Source organism: Rhinolophus ferrumequinum, chromosome 16, assembly GCF_004115265.2.
Source record: "Rhinolophus ferrumequinum isolate MPI-CBG mRhiFer1 chromosome 16, mRhiFer1_v1.p, whole genome shotgun sequence".
Taxonomy (NCBI): Eukaryota; Metazoa; Chordata; class Mammalia; order Chiroptera; family Rhinolophidae; genus Rhinolophus; species Rhinolophus ferrumequinum.
This window is the reverse complement of record NC_046299.1, coordinates 65,511,727-65,533,889: the sequence shown is the minus strand read 5'-3', so window position 1 is coordinate 65,533,889 and position 22,163 is coordinate 65,511,727. Positions and strand designations below refer to the sequence as shown.

Sequence of the window (22,163 nt, the reverse complement as noted above, 5' to 3'; positions counted from 1 at the left end):
TCTGTCGTGTGTTGCAACAGAAGTACTAAATGCGTCCATCTGGCTGATGATCTTAACTGGGGCTTATTTTTGGGGTACGGCTTATGTTACGAGCATCCTGAAAAATCATGCTAGGGCGTATTTTCTGGTTAGGTCTTATTTTCTGGGAAATATGGTATAAATACAATCAGAATTCTAGAAAGATATCGGAAGGAAAGATTGGAGCAGGATAAGATTTAGAACACAGAAACTATTGGGAAATTTTATAATTTTTCAGGCAGAAATGACAAATGCCTGAATCAAGCCAGTGAGAGGGGGACATTTCCACCCTTAAATGCCATATGCTGAGAATACTGGCTTGGCCAAATAACATTTGCAGAATTCTTAGGAAATCAAGAACTCTGAGCACACATTCCTCCCGTATGAAAAGCACAGCACTTGGGACATGCTCAGGAAGTGCCTTACATTTTATGACAAGCTTCTCTAGTGGAATTCTATGAGGGTGGCTGAGCTGGAATCCAGAACTGAGATCTAGACAAGTTCTTCTTGAACCTTTAAGGGCAGAATTGGCCACATTGTGAGGCCACAGTTGTCCCAGATCCTACAGGAGCACTTGGTGTCGAAAGTCAGTCCATGTCCCACTCTCAGGTGGGGCTGAACCACACTTGGTGCTTCCAGGACTTCACCAGATGAAAACTGAGGATAGGCAAGCATGGTCTTTCAATGGCAGTCTGTTTCCTTCAGGGAAATCAACTTCTTTGAGAATTTTCATTGCACTTTTGAGAATTTTCATTGCACTTTTGAGATCTCAAAATCTGGTATGCTAGGCTGGAATCGTGGCCTGGGACCAAATGCCACTCAGTTGTGTGACCTTGCGCAAATCCAGTCATCTCTCTGAACATCAGTTTTTCATCTTTAAGTTGGGAATGATGCTATATATATGGAATCATGTAGTTTATGACCTTTTGATATTGGCTTTTTTTGCCAGTAGTTATGTGATTCTACACATGTGATAAACTGACAGAGAGCTATTCATGCACACTTTATGCTAATGTCAACTTTTTGGTTTTGATATTGTTCTATAGTTATGTAAGATGTTATGCAACCATTGGGGAAGCTGGGTAAAGCGTACAGGGTAACTTTCTGTACTGTGTCTTTGAAACTTCCTGTGACTATAATTATTTCAAAATAAAAGTTTTTAAGTACAGAAATAGCAATGATGGTGTTTCTTTAATAATTGGCATTAGGCCTGGATATGATAACAAATGTAAAATTGCTTTGTAAGCTAAAAGGCACTATGTACTTGGTGTGTATTCTCTCTCTCTCTCTCCCTCTTTCTCTCTCTATCTCTGTCTCTGTCTCTATCTCTCTCTCATGTGTACATGTGTATGAATACATTCAGAAGAACCGTTGGAAGAATGTCTACTTTGGTCAATATTTGCTGGAGAGATGATTTCCAGATTAGTAAAAGAAAGAGAAATAGAGGCAGAACATGCATCGACTCTGTGCCAACATAGCTTTACCAAAGAAGTGAGTCCCCACGGATGTGGGCACAGTGACATTTTCTCTTCTCAAGCACATGAGTACTGTGGTAGAGACACATAGCCTTGGGGCAGTAGGAATAATACGTATTTTACAGTCAGACCAGAGCTCCCCGCTGGCTCTCTCGGCTTCTTGGACTAGTCCTTTGCTCTCCGCCATTTCCTGCTCTGTGTGGGGACCACATGGAGTGATCAGAGCATGGCTAGCACAGCGTCGGACACCGTAATTAACATTCATTTCCTGGGTGCTCCACTGACTTCCTCTTTAGAACATGAGCTGGCAGGCAGGATCACAGATTTACAGAGCAACTGCTCTCCAGGGAAAAGCACTTGGCCTGGGCTCCAGAAATGTTTTTTTAGCTCCTGGCACCACTGGTAAAGCTGTGCATGGGGCACCAGGCAACATGAGGTCATCTGGCACATTTTGTGAAGATGAGGGGTCTTGCTGGAAACCAGGGGGGCAGAGCTTTGCTGTGTGGTTAGAATCATTAGTTTGAGAAAGGCAAAGCCACAGATTCTTTAGTTACAGCAATTCTGGTTAGAAACAGCTTTAGAGTCAGAAGGATGTGCGTGTGTGGTTGGGCTGACGCAGCCTGTATCCCTGTCACTACTGCTTTCCAATTTTCCGACTGCAGATGATTCGCAACATCTGATTTGGCAAAAAGCCTAGGCTTCTGGCAGCGAAAGTGTTGATCACAGAATCATGGCATAAGGAGTGTGGAAAGCTGCTCAGCCACTTCCCTGCAGAAGAGAGAAAAGGGGGCTGGAGGAGAGGAGCAACTTATCCAAGGCCACTGAGCACAGGCCAGAGCCTGTTTGCAGAACTGCCGAGGAAGGAGGCAGAATTGGCCTGGTTCATGGCATCTGGAAATGCATGCTTCCTGTGAGAGGATCATGCCAGCTTGCCGCCTCGACAAGGTTTTCACGTGCTGTGTCAGGCCCTGTGCAAGCACATTATTTATATACATAGCTCCTTTAATCTCCACAACTGCCCTGTGAAGTTGGTGTCGGATTAGGGAATTGACATTCAGATGGGGTTTAGCTGACTTGTCCCAAATCACACAGTCAGATAGGGAGGAAGGGAGGGACAAACTCTGTCCTGTCTGACATCAGAGCCTGACTCCTTGCAACTGACCATGCTCCCTCTGTGTCTGACAAGGACAGGCAGCCAGGACTTGGAGAAAGGCCATCAGGTGTCTTGGGTGTTCTGGATCGGAGATGGTGGCTGAGGACTGCGGAGATGTGGGGTCCCTTGCTGGGTCTGGGAGAGCCGCAGGGCATGCGTGGCTCCGTGACGATGTTGAGGGTCATGTCCGGATGGTGACGGGCACAGAGCTGGTGGGAAGCCTGGAACCTGCATAAACATCGGCGAGGATCCCCTGGAGTCCTGCTTGCCCACAGTACCTGCACCTGTGGGGGCTTTTGTCCCACCCAGGATTGCTCTGGATTCACTCCTCCTGGGCCTGTCACCCAATGCCCACATCGAGTGTCACTCTTTCTGCCAGCCTGACCCCTTGGGCTCTCACTCTTGCTGTGGACGAGCCCACCGCAGCCCTCTCCCTTGCAGGGCACCTGAGCAGGAGAGTTACCAGTCAACAGGCCTGCGAGATGCCGTGGTGATCCAGCAAGAGGGGTTCAGGTCCTCTCACTTTTCTGGCTACTTTGTTCTACCCACCATGCTCCAGGCCGATGTGAGCCAAGAGCAGGTAGTGCACACACCTCCACTATCTGCAGCACTCACACAAGGCCCTGAGAACTGGCCTGCATACAAGTCCTAAGGAAGAGGGGATAGGCTACTTCACACGAGGGCAGCCCCCGGAGCCTTGGTGACTTGTTATCAGAGCACAAGTGTTCTGAATACCATAATGTGGACCAAGCCTGTGCTTTGGTTGTGGGGGCCATAGAAAAATTGAGCAAAACCTTCATGAAGACGCCGAGGGAAAAGCATACATGGACGTGGAAAGCTCAGTGATAGCCTGTGGTTTAAAAGATATTTCAAGGCAGTGATCAGCAAAGCAGCCCCAGGCTGTGCCCAACCCAGTGACGGAAGCAGGCAGGGAAGGACACCTCAGCCCATGAAATGCACATACCCTGTCACTGGGCTTTTTCACAGTAGCCATTCGGCCACCCACAAGGCAGGTAGGGCAGTGTGGACCAGTGACGATAGCCATGCTCACACAGGCTGGACAGGACTCAGGTCCTCTGATTTTAGAACCTTAATCCTCATGCTCCCGGCCCCATGCTGTTTGCAGGATCAAGTGCAGGTTTTGGGCCTTCCTACACCTGGACTCCTGGACCTCCCGGCCCATCTGTCACCATCTCTCCACCCAAACTCACAGCCAGACCCAACACTTGCCATGTTCTTTCAGACCTCAGGTTCTTGTACTGGTGTGGGGACAGAGCCCCAGAAAGCAGTTTCCAGGCTCTCGGCCTCATGTGGAAAGGTGCTGGCTCAGGTAGTAGATGGCCATCAGCTGTGGCTGGTTGGCTGTCAGCTGTAACCATTGAGCCATTGGCCACTAATATAACTGCCGCGGCTACAGAGGGAAGTCGAGGAGAGAGGAGGAGAGAGGAGGAGACTGAAGGAGAGTGGAGGAGAGTCGGTCGGTTGGCAGCAAAGCGGACAGCAGGTCGCACATCATGTAAACCCAGCGAGACTATAGTGGTATGACTCCCCTACCTATGGCTCCGTGGGTGTTCCTTTTTGGCCTCACCATGTCCTGCGTTCTTATGTGGGGAGCGGGACCAGAGACCCTGCCTGACACCCCGCATGACACTTGGCGTAGTCGGCAGGATACCCTGCCTGACACCCCGCAGACCGCCCCGCACGACACCCCACATGACAAATGGCGCAGCGAGCAGGGTATGGTGTCGGCCGAAACTCTCCGGAATGTACTGGAGCAGTTTACACATATCAAAGCTCAGTTTCGTAAGCAGCGTGTGGTGCAGGCCAAAACCTACCAAAGCATGGTGGAGCGGTTTGTGCGTGTGAGAGCTCAGCTTCAGGAGGCCCGTGAGGAGCGACACTGGGAACGGGAGGCGCGGTCCGCCTGGGAGACTCAAGCCTCCAGCTGGCACACCACCTTCTTGGCCATGGAAGGCGTTGCCTTAATTTTGATGATCTGCTGCGGCCTTAGGATCCGATGGTTGTGGACATCTTATAAGGAGGCCTCCACCCACTCAGGCACCTGTCACGGTGAGCAAGATTCCGACCAGGTAGGAATGGAGTCTGACTCTGGGCAGGAGGGCGGGTGGCCCCCACACAGTATGTGGTGTCCGGTGGCCACCGTTCTCAGGAGTTGGACCCCCAAGGAGAGGTGGGAGGACATGGATGGCTCTCCAGCCAGTGTGGAGAGCGCCCTGAAGGCTCTGGCTGAGCGGTTGCCGGAGGAGGAGAAGGCTACAGCCGGCCGTGTGGGCTGGCTGTTCCTCACGGCCTTGAGTCTCAATACGGAAAATGCGCTTAATGAAATGGCCCAGGTGCTGGACCAGGTGTCCCGGTTGGAAGCGCTGGAAGCTCGGGTCCGCTTGTTGGGAAGCGGGGCCCCACAGTGGAGACTCTGAGGCAGAGGCAGAGGAAGCCAGTGGAGACAATGTAGCTCCCAACCCCCAAGCCCGGCCAATCTTGAAGCAAAGAGTAAAACGTGAGCAACCTTTGGGCCCCGGGGGTGTTGCTGCAGGCAACCCAGCTGTGACTGAGTTCACAACCTACACCCCTTACACTCCCACTGAGTTGCAGGAGCTGGGGAGGCGGTACAGACAGAGCCCTGGAGAGCCAGTCTCGGCTTGGCTATTACGTTTATGGGATGAGGGGGCAGACAGCATTCTCTGCTCCCCGGGCAAATGGAAAAGCTAGCCTTTGTGACAGTGTATCCGTCCCTGCGACAAAGGTTACAGAACTGCCATAGGTTGGCCCAAGACCAGGGCAACCATTCTCTAATGGAGTGGCTCACTGCTGCGGTCCGCACAGTATGGGGACAGGCTGGCGAGCTGCCAGACACTGTGAGTCAATGGCAGTCATATACGGAACTTACGCAAATCATCTGTGAAATGGGTATGAGACATGCTATTTTTAACCTTAACATGCAGGGGCCAGATGACGAGCTTTTTACAGCCAGCATGAGAGATCTGGTTTTGGATACTGCACCTGAAGTGCTTTTGGATCCTTGGTTGCCATTCTTACACCTTATGTAGGGCGACGGATCCATGAAGTTACAACTGCCATGGCCACCCTAGGGGATGTTGAAAGCCGGAGGCGAAGGAAATTAAGACAGGAGGTTTGCACAGTTGAGACCTGGAAGCCCAAACCAAAGGTAAAGGGGCGAGGTTGCGGACCTCAGAGAGTAATACGCGCACAGATGTGGCGTGATCTTGTGGCAGCAGAGGTCGATCGGGAGAAAATAGACGGAAAACCCAATGCACTCCTGCTGGAACTTTGGAAACAGTTGCGTCCGGAACAAATCCGGAGAAGCATAAAGGAGATGTCTGGGCAAGCGCGACCCGTGTCCCTGCAGGACTTCATGCGGCCACCTGAGGCCGACTCCTTTCAGCTTGATTAGAGGTGGGGCCAAGGTACCCGGTCAGAGGGGACGAGCAGGGACCAGAGGCCCCATTGGAACTATCCATACATTGGTCCCCTTCTAATGTGCAGAGGGTTTTGGCCCTAGTGGACACTGGTGCAGACTGCAGTCTTGTTTATGGGAACCCAGAACTATTCCCTGGACCAGCAATCTGCATTGATGGCTACGGGGGAAAGACTGTGACTGTGAAAGCCGTTTCCTTACCACTGGGTATAGGAAGGCTTCCCCCTCGTACCTACAAGGTTTATGTCTCACCCGTTCCGGAGTATATTCTAGGGGTGGACGTGCTACATGGCCTCAGCTGACAGACATCGGTAGGAGAGTTCCGTCTCTGGATCCGGGGGGTGAAAGCGGTGACACGCGGGCATGCTCACCACCCTCCTCAAGTGTTGCCACAGCCCCGGCGCGTGGTTACAGTGCGACAGTACCGCCTTCCAGGAGGGCAGGAGGAGATTGGTCGTACAATATTGGAATTGGAGAAGGCACATATTGTGAGGCCAACGCACAGTCCCTTTAACTCCCCAGTATGGCCTGTCAAGAAGCCAGATGGGACCTGGCGAATGACTGTGGACTATAGGGAGTTAAATAAGGTGACATCACCCTTGCACGCTGCAGAGCCTTCAATACATGATTTAATGGATCGTCTGACTGTCCGCCTGGGGACATATCACTATGTAGTGGACTTGGCCAATGCTTTTTTCTCCATTGACATTGCACCCGAGTGTCAAGAGCAGTTTGCTTTTACTTGGGACAGGCGGCAGTGGACTTTTCAAGTCCTTCCACAATGATCCTTGCACAGCCCCACTATCTGCCACGGGCTCGTGGCCCAGGATTTGGCACAGTGGGATCGCCCATCCTCTGTGGCCTTGTTTCATTATGTCGATGATATTCTGTTAACATCAGATTCTCTTTCTGATTTAGAGCAAGCAGCTCCCTCTCTTCTCCGCCACCTGAAGTCACGCGGCTGGGCGGTGAATGAGGAAAAAGTCCAAGGCCCTGGCTTATCCGTCAAGTTTTTGGGTGTTGTGTGGTCGGGTAAGACAAAGGTTATACCTGAGGCAATCATTGATAAGATACAAGCCTTTCCCCGGCCGACCAAGGTCTCCCAACTGCAGACATTTTTGGGTCTGCTAGGATATTGGCGGGCGTTTGTACCCCATTTAGCACAAATGGCAAGGCCCTTGTACAATATGATAAAAAAGGGGGCCTCATGGGATTGGACAGAGGCTGTAGAGCAAGGCTTTGTTGCCACAAAATAGGCAGTGCAGCAGGCACAGGCTCTGCAAGTAGTGGACCCTGGCCGCCCCTTTGAACTTGATGTTCACGTAACCCAAGAGGGGTACGGATGGGGCCTCTGGCAACGGCAGGAGCGTCTCCGGTTGCCAGTGGGATTTTGGTCCCAATTATGGAAAGGAGCAGAGGTCCGCTACTCACTAATAGAGAAACAGCTGGCTGCTGTGTACGCAGCCCTAGTGGCCACAGAAGCCATCACAGGAACGGCACGGGTGTTGGTTCGAACAACCTATCCTGTCCAGGGGTGGGTCCGTACGGGGACCCAGGGACCCAAAACGGGGGTGGCACAGACCACCACCCTTGCCAAGTGGGGTGCCTACTTGAAACAACGTAGCACCCTTAGTTCAAGCCCTTTGAAGACAGAGCTACAACAGGTCCTGGGGCCTGTGGAGCTTGTAGCCCAGGCTGAGCCAAGCGCTCTGCCTAGAGGGGAGGACTTGGAGCCCTCGCCCTATAAAGAAGGACAGTCCCCAGTACCTGAGGATGCCTGGTTTACCGATGGTTCTAGCCGAGGGGCTGCAGCTGTTTGGACGGCTATTGGTGTGCAGCCCAAAACAGACACCATTTGGTTTGATACTGGGACGGGCCAGAGTAGCCAGTGGGCTGAGCTACGGGCTGTGTGGATGGTAATCAGCCACGAGCCCGGGCCCCTAGTTATTTGTACTGACAGCTGGGCGGTGTTCCGGGGCCTAACGCTGTGGCTCCCTACGTGGAAACACCAAAACTGGTTGGTAGGGCACCGTCCATTGTGGGGTCAAGCCATGTGGCAGGACCTTTGGGACCTAGGGCAGAGAAAAGAGGTGACCCTAATGCATGTCCCAGGTCACTCCCCCTTAGTGTCCCCAGGTAATGATGAAGCAGATGCCATAGCACGGGTTCGATGGTTAGAGCGGGCTTCTGCCACTGATGTAGTCCATTGGCTGCATAGGAAATTGCAGCACGCCGGAAGCCGAACCATGTGGCAGGTGAGCAGACGCTGGGGTCTGCCTTTGAAATGGCAGGAGATAGCAGATGCCTGTTATGACTGTGCCGTCTGTGCCCAGGACAACCCCCAAAGGCGGAGGCTCCCCTGGGAGACACAGCAGATTACGTGAGGGAGGGTGCCCCTCACTCGCTGGCAAGTGGATTACATTGGACCCCTGCCTAAGGCCCCAATGCGATATACGCATTTACAGCAGTGGACACTGCTATGGGATTGATGTTTGCTTGGCCGGGTCCAGCTGCGGATCAGCGGCATACTGTGGTCGCTCTTACACGGCTGTGCGCCCTCTATGGGCGCCCCCAAGTCATTGAAAGTGACAGGGGTACCCATTTTACAGGGCAAGAAGTGCAGCGCTGGGCTGCCAGGATGGACGTGCAATGGTTGTTTCATGCTCCATATAACCCACAAGTAGCTGGCATGATTGAACGCTATAACGGCCTTTTGAAGCAAGGTCTCCGGGTGTCAAAACACCTTCCCACGATGCGTGACTGGGCCTCGCGTTTATGGGATGTCCTGAGAGTCCTGAATGAGAGACCACGGAAGGGAGGGCCCGCACCAGTGGAAGCTCTGCTACATCGAACGGCCGCTCCCATTCAATTACAAGTTACCACCACTGAGAGTCTGTTAAAGCCAGGCTACGGCAGGAATGGAAACATTTTGCTGCCAGCACCCACATGCTTGAAAGCAGGGGAACGGCAGCAATGGACTTGTCCCTGGCAGGTCAAAAGCCCCCACTGTCGGTGGTTGGGCCTGATAGCCCCATGGGGGGCCGGTTTGACTCATGATTTGCAAGTGACGCCAGGGGTGGTGGCTGAGTGGCCACCACAAGTGACTGTAGTATACGAAGGTCCCGATACTGGGATGATTTTGTGGGGAGACTATGTGCTCTCACTATGGCCTATTATGGGATCCCCTGTTCTGTTACATGTTGAAACTATGCAAGGGACCCCAAGCACTGCCATAAAGGTTTGGTACCACAAACTGGGAAAGGTGCCAGTGGCAGCAACCCTCCTTTCCCAAGACAAAAAGCTAGCGTGTATCCTCCCAGATGGAAGGGATTTGCCACTGTTGGTTCCTAAAACTACCGTTTCTTTTCGTCCGTAGGTGTCAGTAGGCTAATATGGCACAGGGACCCTCGCGGAAGATGCTTGTCGCGTAGATTATGAGGCGAGAACCTGTAGGGGTGGAGTGTGGGGACAGAGCCCCAGAAAGCAGTTTCCAGGCTCTCGGCCTCATGTGGAAAGGTGCTGGCTCAGGTAGTAGATGGCCATCAGCTGTGGCTGGTTGGCCGTCAGCTGTAACAATTGAGCCATTGGCCACTGATATAACTGCCGCGGCTACAGAGGGAAGTCGAGGAGAGAGGAGGAGAGAGGAGGAGACTGAAGGAGAGTGGAGGAGAGTGGAGGAGAGTCGGTCGGTTGGCAGCAAAGCGGACAGCAGGTCGCACGTCGTGTAAACCCAGCGAGACCATAGTGGTATGACTTCCCTACCTATGGCTCCGTGGGTGTTCCTTTTTGGCCTAGCCATATCCTGCGTTCTTATGTGGGGAGCGGGACCAGAGACCCTGCCTGACACCCCGCATGACAACTGGCATCCTTCTTTACTCTGAAGTGCGTGTCCCTTATCTCTCTGCCCAGGTAGTTCCTCCCCTTCATTCTTAATGACCCAGCCCAATGTTGCCTTCACACTAACCTTTCTTTATAACATCCCTCCTCTAACATCCCAGCTAAATGGTGTCTTCCCTTCCTGACATCGAAGGCACACTTCTGTGTTGCTTTTATATCACAACACTTCACATTGTATTAGTTAGACAGTTAAATAGCCTATGAGTTCCCTAAGTTCATACCAAGTCAGACCCGACCCCCGTATTCCTGGTAACGAGCTTGAAGCCTGGGCCAGAGTCAGGGCACAGCAGGTGAATAAATGTCTGAGTGACTTCAAGAATAAGTGAGAGAAAGCAAAAGTTCATTTAGTTATTGGATAAATGATGGGAAGGTTTACATCCAGAAGCCATTTTTTTGAGGGATTGCTGGACATGGTGTCCATGGTAAATACAGGATTAATTGTCACCATGGAAACTTCTAGAAACACTGTGTCTGACATGACCCCTGGAGGGAGGAAGATGTCTGATTCTATTTGGGGAGGATGGAGTAGGCTTTCATTACTGCCTCTGAATGTGGTGACACCATGGAGAGTCCATCCACATCTGTGCTATAGGAAGGCAGGTGGCCCAGCAAACTTGAGCTTCCCTTCCCTGATTTGGAGAACTTCAGACATTCTCATTTATTTTTAATACCTTATCTTTCCTGAGAAAAAAGTTCTGGATTGAAGCCTTGTTGGTTTCCCTGGAGCCTTGGTGACAGATATGCTGCCATCTTCACTTGAGGGCTGGACAGAGGAGGGGTCCCCAAACTTCATGGTCCCCTCACTTTTTCTAGTCTGTATGATATATGAGCTCTGTCCTAGTTTCAGCATCAGTGACAAACCTATGAGCAAAGGCAAAATGTAAGACGAGGTGGTTAAAAGGACACAGAGAACCAACAAGAGGCCCATGGACCGTTTGAGGAGGGCAAAATGGGCCAAACACAGGAGGGGTGGGCTATCTTCGCAAGATCACTCAGAGGCAAGGGTTTGTGCTGGGTGACTCCAGGCTAGTCAATTAACCACTCTGAGAATTAGTTTGTTTGTTTTTTTCCCAGTAAAAAGGATACTATTCCATCTAATAATAGTATCAATCCCTGCCCTAGTTTCTCCCAGGACTAAGACAGAAGAAAATTAATGTGAAACAAGATGATTTCCTAGACAAGGGAGACCTCTACAAACATTAGTCATTCTTAGTAAGAAATGTCAATAGTATTAGGAAATACAAGGTTTGACCTAAAAATTAGATTCTGGAACTCTCTTTCTAAAACTTCATTTTAAAGCAGAGAAAATACTTTTAAAAATTTTTTTATTAAACTTATTAGGATGACATTGGTTAATAAAACTACATAGGTTTCAAGTGTACAATTCTATAATACATCATTTATATATTGCATTGTGTTCACCACCCAAAGTCAAATCTCCTTCCTTAACAATATATTTGACCCCCTTTACCCTTTTCTACCTCTCCACTCCCTCCTTACACTCTGGTAACCACTCAACTGTTGTCTGTGTCTATGAGTTTTTGGTTGGTTGTTTGTGAGTTTCACTTTTATATCCCACATCTGAGTGAAACCATATGGTTCTCCACTTTTTCTCTGATTTATTTTGCTTAGCATAATAATCTCAAGATCCATCCATGTTGTCGCAAATGGTACTGTTTCACCTTATGACTGAGTAATATTGCATTGTGTATGTACAGAGGTGGCAAAAAATGTATGCATGTTTTAAGAAAGGAAAACTGTATTAAAATTGTAATACTCAATATACACCGATAACAAAAGATGAATACAAGTCACATTTGACTTCTGCAATTACAAGAGGCACTCAGAGTGGTTAGTGTCCAGACACTTCTGATTATAGCAAACTACTGCTTGAGCAACATTGACCAAAGTGTCCATTTGTATACATTTTATGGCACCCCTGCTATATATATTTACACACACACACACACACACAATGGAATCACACCTTCTTTATCCAATCATTTATCAAGGGACACTGGTTGTTTCCATGTCTTGGCCTCTATAGATAATGCTGCAATGAACACAGGGGTACACATATCTTTACAGATAAATGTTTTCAGATTTTTGGGGGTAAATACCCAGAAGATGAAATACTGGGTCATATGGTAATTCTATTCTTAGTTTTTTGAGGAATCTCCATACTGTTTTTCATAGTGGCTGTACCAATTTACATTCCCACCAGCAGTGTATGAAGGTTCCTTTTCCTCCACAGCCTCTCCAATACTTGTCATTATTTGTCTTATTGATGATAGCCATTCTAACAGGTATGAGGTGGTATCTCATTGTAGTTTTGATTTGTGTTTCCCTAATAGCTAGTGAAGGTGAGCATCTTTTCATGTATCTGTTGTCTGTATGGATGTCTCCTTGAGACAAGTCATCTGTTCAGGTCTTATGCCCATTTTTTAATTGGATTATTTGTTTTTTTGTTGTTGTTATTGAGTTGTGTGAGTTCCTTATATGTTTTGAATATTGGTTCCTTATCAGAGGTGTTGTTTGCAAATGTCTTCTCCCATTCGATTGGTTGCCTCTTTATTTTGTTGATGGTTTCTTTTCCTGCGCAGCTTTTCAATTTGATATAGTCCCATTCATTTATTTTTGCTTTTACTTCCCTTGCCCTTGAGGTCAAATTCATAAAATTTTCTCTAAGACCAAGCTCTATAATTTCAGTACCTTAGCTTTCTCATATGCATTTTATTGTTTCAGATCTTATAGTTAGGTCTTTGATCCATTTTGAATTAATTTTGGTACATGGTGACAGAAAGTAGTCTAGTTTCTTTCTTTTTCACATGGCTGTCCAATTTTTGCAGCACCATATATTGAAGAGACTTTCTTTTCTCCATTGTATGCTTTTGGCTCCTTTGTTGAAAATTATCTGTCCATATATATGTGGGTTTATTTCTGGGTTCTCAATTCTGTTCTATTTTTCTGTGTGTCTGTTTTTCTGCCAATACTATGCTGTTTTGATTATTGTCATTTTATAATATAATTTGGTGTTAGGGAGTGTGCTAAATTCAGCCTTGTTCTCTTTTCTCAGGATTGCTTTTGCTATTCAGTGTCTTTTGCGAGTCTATACAAATCTGGTAATTTTTTGTCCTATCTCTCCTAAAAATGCCATTAAGATTTTTATGGAGATTGCATTAAATCTTTATATTGCTTTGGGTAAAATGTCCATTATAACTATGTTGATTCTTCCAATTCATGAACACTGAATATCTTTCCATTTCTTTGTCTTCTTCATTTTTTTTTTAAATAATGTCTTTTAGTTTTCAGTGTATAGGTCCTTCACATCCTTTGTTAAATTTATTCCTAGGTACTTTATTATTTTTGTTGCATTTGCAATTGAAATTATTTTTTCTTTTGAAATTTCGTTGTTAGCGTATAGGAAAGCGATGGATTTTTGCACACTGATTTTTTTTATTGTGCAACTTTACTATATTTGTTTTTTGTTTCTCATATTTTTTGGTGCAGTTTTAGGATTTTCTATATAAAAAATAATGTTGTCTGCAAAAAATCACAATTTTACTTCTTCATTCACCATTTGGATGCTCTTTATTTCATTCTCTTGCCTGATTTCTTTGGCTAGGACTTCCAATACTATGTTGAAAAGTACTGGTAAGAGGGGACATCCTTGTCTTGTTCCTGATCTTAGAGGAAAAGCTTTTAGTTTTCTCTCCATTAAGTATGATAGTAGCTGAGGATATATGACCTTTATTATGTTGCGGTACTTTCCTTGTATACCCATTTTATTAAGTGTTTTAATTATAAATAGATGTTGTATCTTATCAAATGCTTTTTCTGCATGTATTTATATAATCATACAATTGTTATCCTTTATTATGTTTATGTGGTGTATCTCATTGATCGATTTGCATGTGTTGAACCATCCATGCACCCGTGAATGAACCTACTTGGACATAATGTTTAATCTCTTTAATGTATTGTATTCTATTTGCTAGTATTTTGTTTAGGATTTTTACATCTGTATTTATCAGAGATAGTGGTCTGTAGTTTTCTTTTGTGCATGTGTGTGTGTGTGTGTGTGTGTGTTATTCTTGCCAGGTTTTGGTATCAGGGTAATATTGGTCTCATAAGATGCATTAGCAAGTATTGTCTCTTCTCCTTTTTTTGAAAGAGTTTGAGAAGAACAGTTATTATCATCTTTGACTGGTTAGTAGAATTTAGTAGTGCAGCAACCTGGTCCTGAACATTTGCTTTTAGGGAGGTTTTTGATGATTGTTTCAATTTCCTTGCTGTTGTATCAAAGTTAGGGAATGATCACAAAAATGGAGAAAGCATGTCAACTACTTATTTGTGAGAACCTGTTAGAGATCTCCAGGCATCCTGTCAATTTTTACAATAAATATGGATTGCCCCTATACTTATTCTATTTAGCAAATTCAATTTTGAAGTTGATTTCATTCAGACAATGATTATCCATTTGTTAATTTGATTTCAGTTCCCATGCTTTTCCTTTGCAGGGTAACTGGAGAAACCTGCTGCTTTGCAGACATCCTAAGCATGTCTGCGTTCAGCCATCTTGTGAGAAGTCAGAGAATGGTGGACTCCACAGGAACCCCCGTATATTCTAGTCAACAGACAAGCTGCTGTCAATTGCGGTTGACAAACACATTCTCGGGTGACATTTTCAGAAAGAATGTGGACAATTTGAGAAAACCCAGGCTTCCCTGAGCACCTTTGTTCACTTAGACAGGGACTCTGAAAAAACACTCTTTGCCCAACTTCCCAAATAGCCTGGGTAGCCCTGCCAGAATCTCCTTAAGATGGCTCCCCACCGTGACCAGACTGTGGTTCAGCTGCATGGTGTCAGTCATAACCTCTGCTGTGTCCTGGGGAGGAAGGATTCCTCTTGACTCCTTAGGCAGGAGCCAAATGTTTCCTGTGAGAAACATTTAAATACCCTACTAGAGATGCAGGTTTCCAGAGGTCTGTCCACCAGGGCTACACTTGTTTAGAGAGAGTTTATCATTTTATCTTTTCTTTTTCTTGCCTTTTTTTTTTTTTTTTGATCAAGGGGATTGTCTAACATTCTATAATTACATAATTGGTCTTAAACATATCCTAACTTTTACATTACTTGCTACTTTGCCTCACAAAGGTTTTCTGGTATTTTCAACACCTAAGTCCTTGAGCATCAGCTCAGAAAAGCGTGGTCAAAGTCTGCAGCATTGGAGAAAATAGTTCTTTTATTGATTTGTTGATTTTTTTCTTTATTCTATAAAAATTATAGAGTGCTAATATGTTCCAGGCCCTGCCTCGGGCACTGGGGCTTCACCAATGTCCCAAAGTGACAAAAAACTTCAATTTGTTCATGCTCACATTATAGAGAAGACAATCAGACCACAGGGGAATAAAATATGTAGGGTGACAGCAGTGATAAGTGTAATTTAAAAAATACAGCAGAGAAAGAAAGGGATTGGGAGTGTTTGGAGTAGGGTTTGCTCTTTCAGGAAGCATGGTCAGTGAAGGCTTTCCTGAGAAGTTGATATTTAAACAAAGACCCAGATGTGAGGGAGTTAGCCATGCATGTATCCGGGCAGACTAACTTGTTGGTATTCCAGGGGCTCTTTTAATGATGCTCCTTTGTGTCAGGCAGGGCTCTACACAAATGGGACCCACCAAGAGAGAGACAGTCTGGAGCCTTGCGCCTCTTCTCCTGCATCACAAACAAAAGGCCACAGTTTGGGATCATGTGATGGTCACGTGTCACACTGGGTACCCAAAACAGGGCTGTTCAATAAATACCGAGTGAATCTTGGGCAGCATCTTTTAAGTTTCCAGAGCTACAGAGGTCGTCTGGGGCAGGGAGACCATGTCCCTGAAGCTCTGGGGACATTCCAGCAAAACTCAAAGTCTCAACTATTAAACTTGCAGCTTGTTTCTTTACCACATAATGCAAATTAATTAATGCAAAACTGCATTCTCTTTCCTGATATTATACCATCCCTCATTCTACCCTGTAGGGTAGCCTCAGGGGTGGGGTGAGGTGAGCGGTGGGAAGAGTGGAGGATACATCTCCAAGTCAGGTGGTTCACACTGGGTGACAGTCTGAGATGGGCAGCATCGAGACCATGGCATATAGGCATGTCTGCTCCAGAAGTTCATTTGGGAGACAAAGGCTTGAATCTCACAGTACATAAAATTTACCATCCACCAGGAGCAAGCATGATGTATCCCAGAACAAAAGCTTAATATTGAGATGTGACAAACAGAAAAATGACCCAGGCCTCTCAGGGAACAGGAGCTGCTTTGAAGATACCCATGGAGGCACAAGGAACTTCAGGCCATCAAGAATGATGGCACTCTGGGAACTGGTTAGTTTCTCCATTAAAGTTTCTTTTTTTGGCATCATTGACCCAAACAATTTTACCATATAGTCTAATATGGAGGAAGCTAGTTGGGAAATGTTTAATGAGTATTTTTGCTGGTGCAAAGATCTCATGAAATGGAGCATGTGAAAAAGCCACCCTGGAAATGCTGTCTGTACCAGATGCTTTAATGCTGCTCTGCATCCCATGTGCTTGGCAATGGCAGTGGCTCCCACCTGAAGGCATGGCTATGCCCACCTGCATCTCTGGTGCCCAGGTCCTGGCAGGCACTCTAACTGCAGGCAGCACAGACAGACCAGAAGACCTGGGATTTCATGCCTCCAGGGCAATCTTCAAGCAGTGAGCACCCCACCTGCTTCCCCACCTCTCTGCAGGACTTTCCCAAGGTATATTCTATGTGTTTTTCAGCCTGTTCCCATCCAGATTAAGCCCTGGCTGTCCACACCGATAACCTGCTCCTTAATATGTCCTTCCTTGGTTTTGCCGCTTTCCCTGTCTCCCTCCCCTTCTCCCTTTCCTGCTTCCTGGGATCGTGTCTGAAATACCTTACCTTCTGCCAAATCCTCAACTCAGAATCTGCTTTCAGAGAGCTCAAGGAAGGACCAGGTCTGGATTATGAGGATGTGCTCCCAAGAAGCAAATACTATAAGATTCATATGTGATTTGTAAGAAAACCAAATCATACTAACATTATTGAGAAATAATAGATGATGAAGACACATAAATGCCTTTTTGCTGTATTCCGTAGAGAAATTCTGGGGATTTTTGAGTCTCCAACATATCTCATGATTTTCAAGTGTCTACTTATAGATGCAAAAGATCTTAACAAAAAAATAAAATAACACTTGAATCTCACAGTACATAAAATTTACCATCCACCAGGAGCAAGCATGATGTATCCCAGAACAAAAGCTTAATATTGAGATGTGACAAACAGAACATATGTATAGCCAAAAAGATGCTGAAGTAATCTGATAAAAATCAACATCGATTTTTTTTTTCATTCCAAAAAAAAAATCCTAGAAAGGTAAGAGAAGTAATTTTTTGACCATATACTTTAAGAAACATTATACTTTTACAAGTGAATTATTGTATAGTTTTTAAAATACTAATCAGGAAAAAGGGAAGGATAGACACCTATCACAACTGTGATTTTACATTTTCTTGGAAGTGAATTAAATTAGATATAAATTATGAATAAAAAGATAATTTTGGATTAGAGCACACAAATGTTTATTAGTTGAAGATGGCATAGAGTTAAACTCAAGATTATAAAATCTCTGAGAATAATAGTTTAATAAAGTGGCCTAAGTTGTTTAAAATGATAGCCTTTCCACACACAAGCGGTGCTTAATTAGAAAATACAGTGGCGGTGGAGAGACATCATTAGCCATGTCAAAAAACTCAAAATCTCTAGTGTTAAGTATGATGAAGTGTGTATAGAACTTACGTGATGAGAACATCTCTCCAGAAATGGAAGAGTTTGAATAAATACAGAATCGTCAAAGGGCAATGAATCTTGCCATAATGACTGTTCCTCCCAAATCAACTCCGAATTTTCATGTAATGTTTATAAAAGCATCGATAGAGAACTTTTTGGAAAAAGTAATCCTTACAAAACATGAAGTTATGATATGGTAAGCCTCAAGAAGAGAGGGATCTCCAACTTAGCTGGTCTACACAGGGGGACACAAGGACCCTGCAACACTCAGCAGAAGCAGTTCTGTGGGGCAGGGCAGTGCAAACTAGTGAAGGCACAGTTGAAGAAAAAAAGACATCAAGATTATGGGGTTCAGTTTCAGGGATCAGTGGATCTCGAAATAAAAATAAATATTAGAAAAAAGAAAGGTCTTTTGAGATGGAAGGAAAGGAAATGAGAATGGATACAGGACTAGTGACAGGAAGCTACAGAGTCCATGTCACTCATTTTACTTATTTTCTCAAACTGTTTTCTAACTTATTCAAGTTATACATGAATATGTCCTTGAAAACTCCGAACAATATAGATGAAATTAAAGCTCTACTTGACCCATTCGCCTCTTAGTCTCCTGCCTAGAATTGGTCAATGTTTTTGATCTATGTGTCTTTTATTTGTATCTATAAATAAAGACTATAGGAATACATATTTTTGTTTTTCTTTTTAAAATTTCATTTTCTTAATGAGATCACACTATGCCTATTGCTCTGGCATTTTCATGAAATGTACTGGGAGTGACTCACACCAGCACCTGGAGAGTAGCCTCCTGATTGAACTGCTGCTCCACATTCTGAAGTAGGTGTGTGTCAGATGTTCTTCAGCCGCTCCCCCGTCAATAGGCAGACAGGATGTTTCCAGGTGTTTGATCTTATAAACAATACAGTGAGCAATTTTCTTGTTTATGTCTCTGTGTGTAGACATGCTCTTATTTTTTGGGAGAGTTAATGGGAGGAACATTTTCTCAGGACATGAGGGGGGTCAGTCCACTGGGGGGGAGGAAGGCGCTAAGTAGGAGTTGAGTGGAGAAAGTTTGGGTGAGTTTGGTGGGGAACAGGAGCAGCACATAGACAGCAAAGACAAGTGGAAGGCTGCCCAGACACACACTTGGGCTGGTTCAGGGCATCTGGGTAGGGCGGGGGCAGGGATGGGTACAGTTCTTGAGTAGAACCAGCTCTCAGTCCTGCATCCGGCTCCTCTGAGGGCCAAGGGGCACCTCCACCCCTGTGAGCCCAGGCACCCCTCATTTCTTTGCCCAGGCTGGCAGTCAGGCAAGTGCTTTAGGTTCTCAAAGTGCGGCCTGGGGCCGGCAGCATCAGCACCTCCAGAGGAGTTGTTGGAAGTGCACATTCTCAGGTGCCACCCAGACCTGCTCAATCTGGGCCTCTGGGGGCGAGGCCTGGCCAGGCATCCTTTAACAAGCCCTCCAGGTGATTTAGCTGCACAGTAAAGTTTGGAAACCACTGTTTAGAGGTGTGCGGCTCTCACCAGCACCAGTGGAAGCCCTGCCACTCATCCCTGCAGACGCGATCAGTTCTTTCTCCTGATGCCCTTTCCCAACCTTTTTCTCACTTTCTTCCATATTTTGTTGTTTAAAGTTCATCAAACAAACACTGCTCAGACACATTGTCTCAGTCTTCACCACAACATTTCCATGAAGGTACCGTTATCCCCAGCTGGAGTCCCCAGAAGTTCAGCAACTGCCCAAGATGTCACAGCTAGTCAGGAAGTGAAGGGCTGGACCCACATCTGGGCTGATGGTCCCCCATCTCCCAGGGGCACTCAGGGCAGCTGGTCCCCATGCCCGGCCTAGTTCACATGGCCTAACGTCCCTGAACGTTCCCTGCTCAGACCAGGCTGGGCTCAAACGGTAAAGCCTCTAACCCCACTCCTCATCCCACTGTGGATTTGCAAAGACACTTTATTTTTCCAAATGATTCTCAACCTCACATATGCTAACCCTAAAATAACTTACTGACAAGTATTTTGACGGGAGAATTGCGAGCGAGTTTAACTTAAGCGCTTCCCTCTCCCCTGTGCTGTGCCCCAGCTCACACATGGTCAGAAGGGGGCCTGGAGGGCTGGCTAATTTCCAGGGGATGGAGACAGTGTGGGGACACGGTGACCACCAGCATGGTCACCTGCTGTGCTGTCAGTGTGGGCTGCTTCCTTTCTAGGACTGTCAGGCTAGGACGAGGCAGCCGTGAGGTGTCGCTCAGCTCTTCAGATTCATGGTCAAGCCTCCTGACGTGGCGAGGCTGGATGTGGGGGTGGGTGGGGTGGCCCTTTTATACAGAACCTCCCTAGCTCTCAACACCCACCCCCACTTCTGCTCATGCGGTCTAGAATTAGTTCTACAGCTATAGCTCAGTCCATTTTAACTGAGTGAAAAAAGAGGGTGTTATCTGATACCAGGGGCCATGCTGCTCCCCCCACATCCCTCCACTGCCATCCTCTCTCCTCACTCACCGTCTAGTCTGACCCAGGTCGTAGAGGCCCAGATCTCATGGTTCCCATGCCCTGTACCCTAAGGCACAGGCACAGAGGACTGAAACTGTCCACTGTTCTGTTTTTTGCTAGATAAGGGCACAGCTCCCAGGACTCCTCAGGACACGGGCTCTGGGGGGTGAGGGGCACGTGGACCCACCCCAAGTTGTGCAGAGGGAGCATGGAGCAGAACATACCATCCACAGAGATGGATCCTACAGAAAATGACTGCTGTGAAGGCCAGAGAAGCAGGTGCTGTCCAGGCATTCTTTGGAGGCCATTTCTATAGGAAGCTCTAACTGCAGAGTGGCTGGGCTTCTTGAAGCCCTTTCAGTTGGCTCTGGGATGTCTGGTCATCCCTGGGAGAACATTTTTGTAGTGCTGCTGTCTAGCATCACTCTTCCTCCACTCAGGACAGACGATCTTGGCCAGCAGGCTGGAGACAAGCAGGCAATGAATCACCTGTTGTAAACGTGAACAAAAACAAGGCTAAAGGACAAAAGAAAATAAAGTCAATCATCTTACAAAAACACACTAATTGCCATGGGATAGGTCCAGGTTTGAATTTGTGAAGTGACACTGAAAAGAGAATCCAGGATGGTCAACGTCCTGTAGTATATTCAGCACAGAGAACCACCGTGGGAACAGACAAACTTGGGCCTGCCATGGAAGGTCTGCTCTGCTCTTCCTCTGGTTAAGCTGATCCTCTTGGATGGAAAAGTGTCCAAACCCTCAGATGTAGCATAGGAAGGCCTATCTATAGGCATTATGTCCAAACCTAGGTTCTTTCCTGACAGAGGATCTGTGGGTCTTCTGGAAAATGAAGCTTCCTCTGTAGCACACTCACCCACTGTCCAACAAGAGGTAACACAAGAGGTGAGTTGACCCTGGTGGTGCCATTGACGGCTGTGGTATAAGGAGCATTGTGACTTCACAAGTAGGGCCTGTGATGGGTACCCCTGCCTCTGACAGGGCAGAGAGCAATAACCATGGCCTTCTCAGATCCCTGTCCTGACTGTTAAAAGGAAGCCTACCACCTAGACATGTCTTTTTCAAACAAAATAATGTTTTCAAAATCTGAAATATTGAAAGAGAAAGCAAAGTACAAGAGATATTCCACATCCTGAGAAATTAATTCCAAAATTCTTATGGACTTGAGCTTTCAGTAACCAAAATGGGTTGTTTGAATTTAGTTAAAATAAGAAGAAACAGGAAAAGAGTGATTTTTCCTTAAGATGCAATTTTTTAAATATTTATGTGAGTATATAGAGGGTGCAATTGCTTTGATATGTCCCAAGTATCCTGGAACCTCCCTCTATTAATAAAACATGAAGGTGGAACTTCTAGTTAACTCCAAAGTGGCTCCCAGGCATTTCAAATGTGCCGATGTTTTTCTAAAGAGATACAACTGGGTGGCCTGGAGGGGAAGTTAAGCTCTAGTTTACATAACTCTCCAGAGTGCAAACAACTGCCCTTCTTACCTTTCCTTCCCCTCTTCCTTGGTAATTCAGCTAAAGGCGCTTCATTCCTTTCCACATTTTCTCCAGACTGTGGGGAAATTGAGTGGAATTGAATTATTTTCTTATAGGAAAGGTTAAACAACTCTATTACCCATAGAATTCCAATGGTTTAATTTGAGCAACTGTTGGAGGGAGGGGACTGTGTGAAAACAGAGTGCAGGACAGAGCCCATTCATACTGATCAAAAAATATACACACAGATGCCAAGCCTGGGCAGGGCTGACGGGCTCCATGATGGACATGACACACAGCCCACTGTGTGTGGCGCTAGGGTTTAGTGCTAAAGTACAGGC

General features: G+C 46.4%; 1 pseudogene; it reads left to right on the top strand.

Moving 5' to 3' along the window:
* The first annotated feature begins 2,760 nt into the window (after nt 1-2,760).
* The window catches only part of LOC117035884 (heat shock protein HSP 90-beta-like), a 63,120-nt pseudogene continuing 43,717 nt past the window's right edge, over nt 2,761-22,163 (top strand).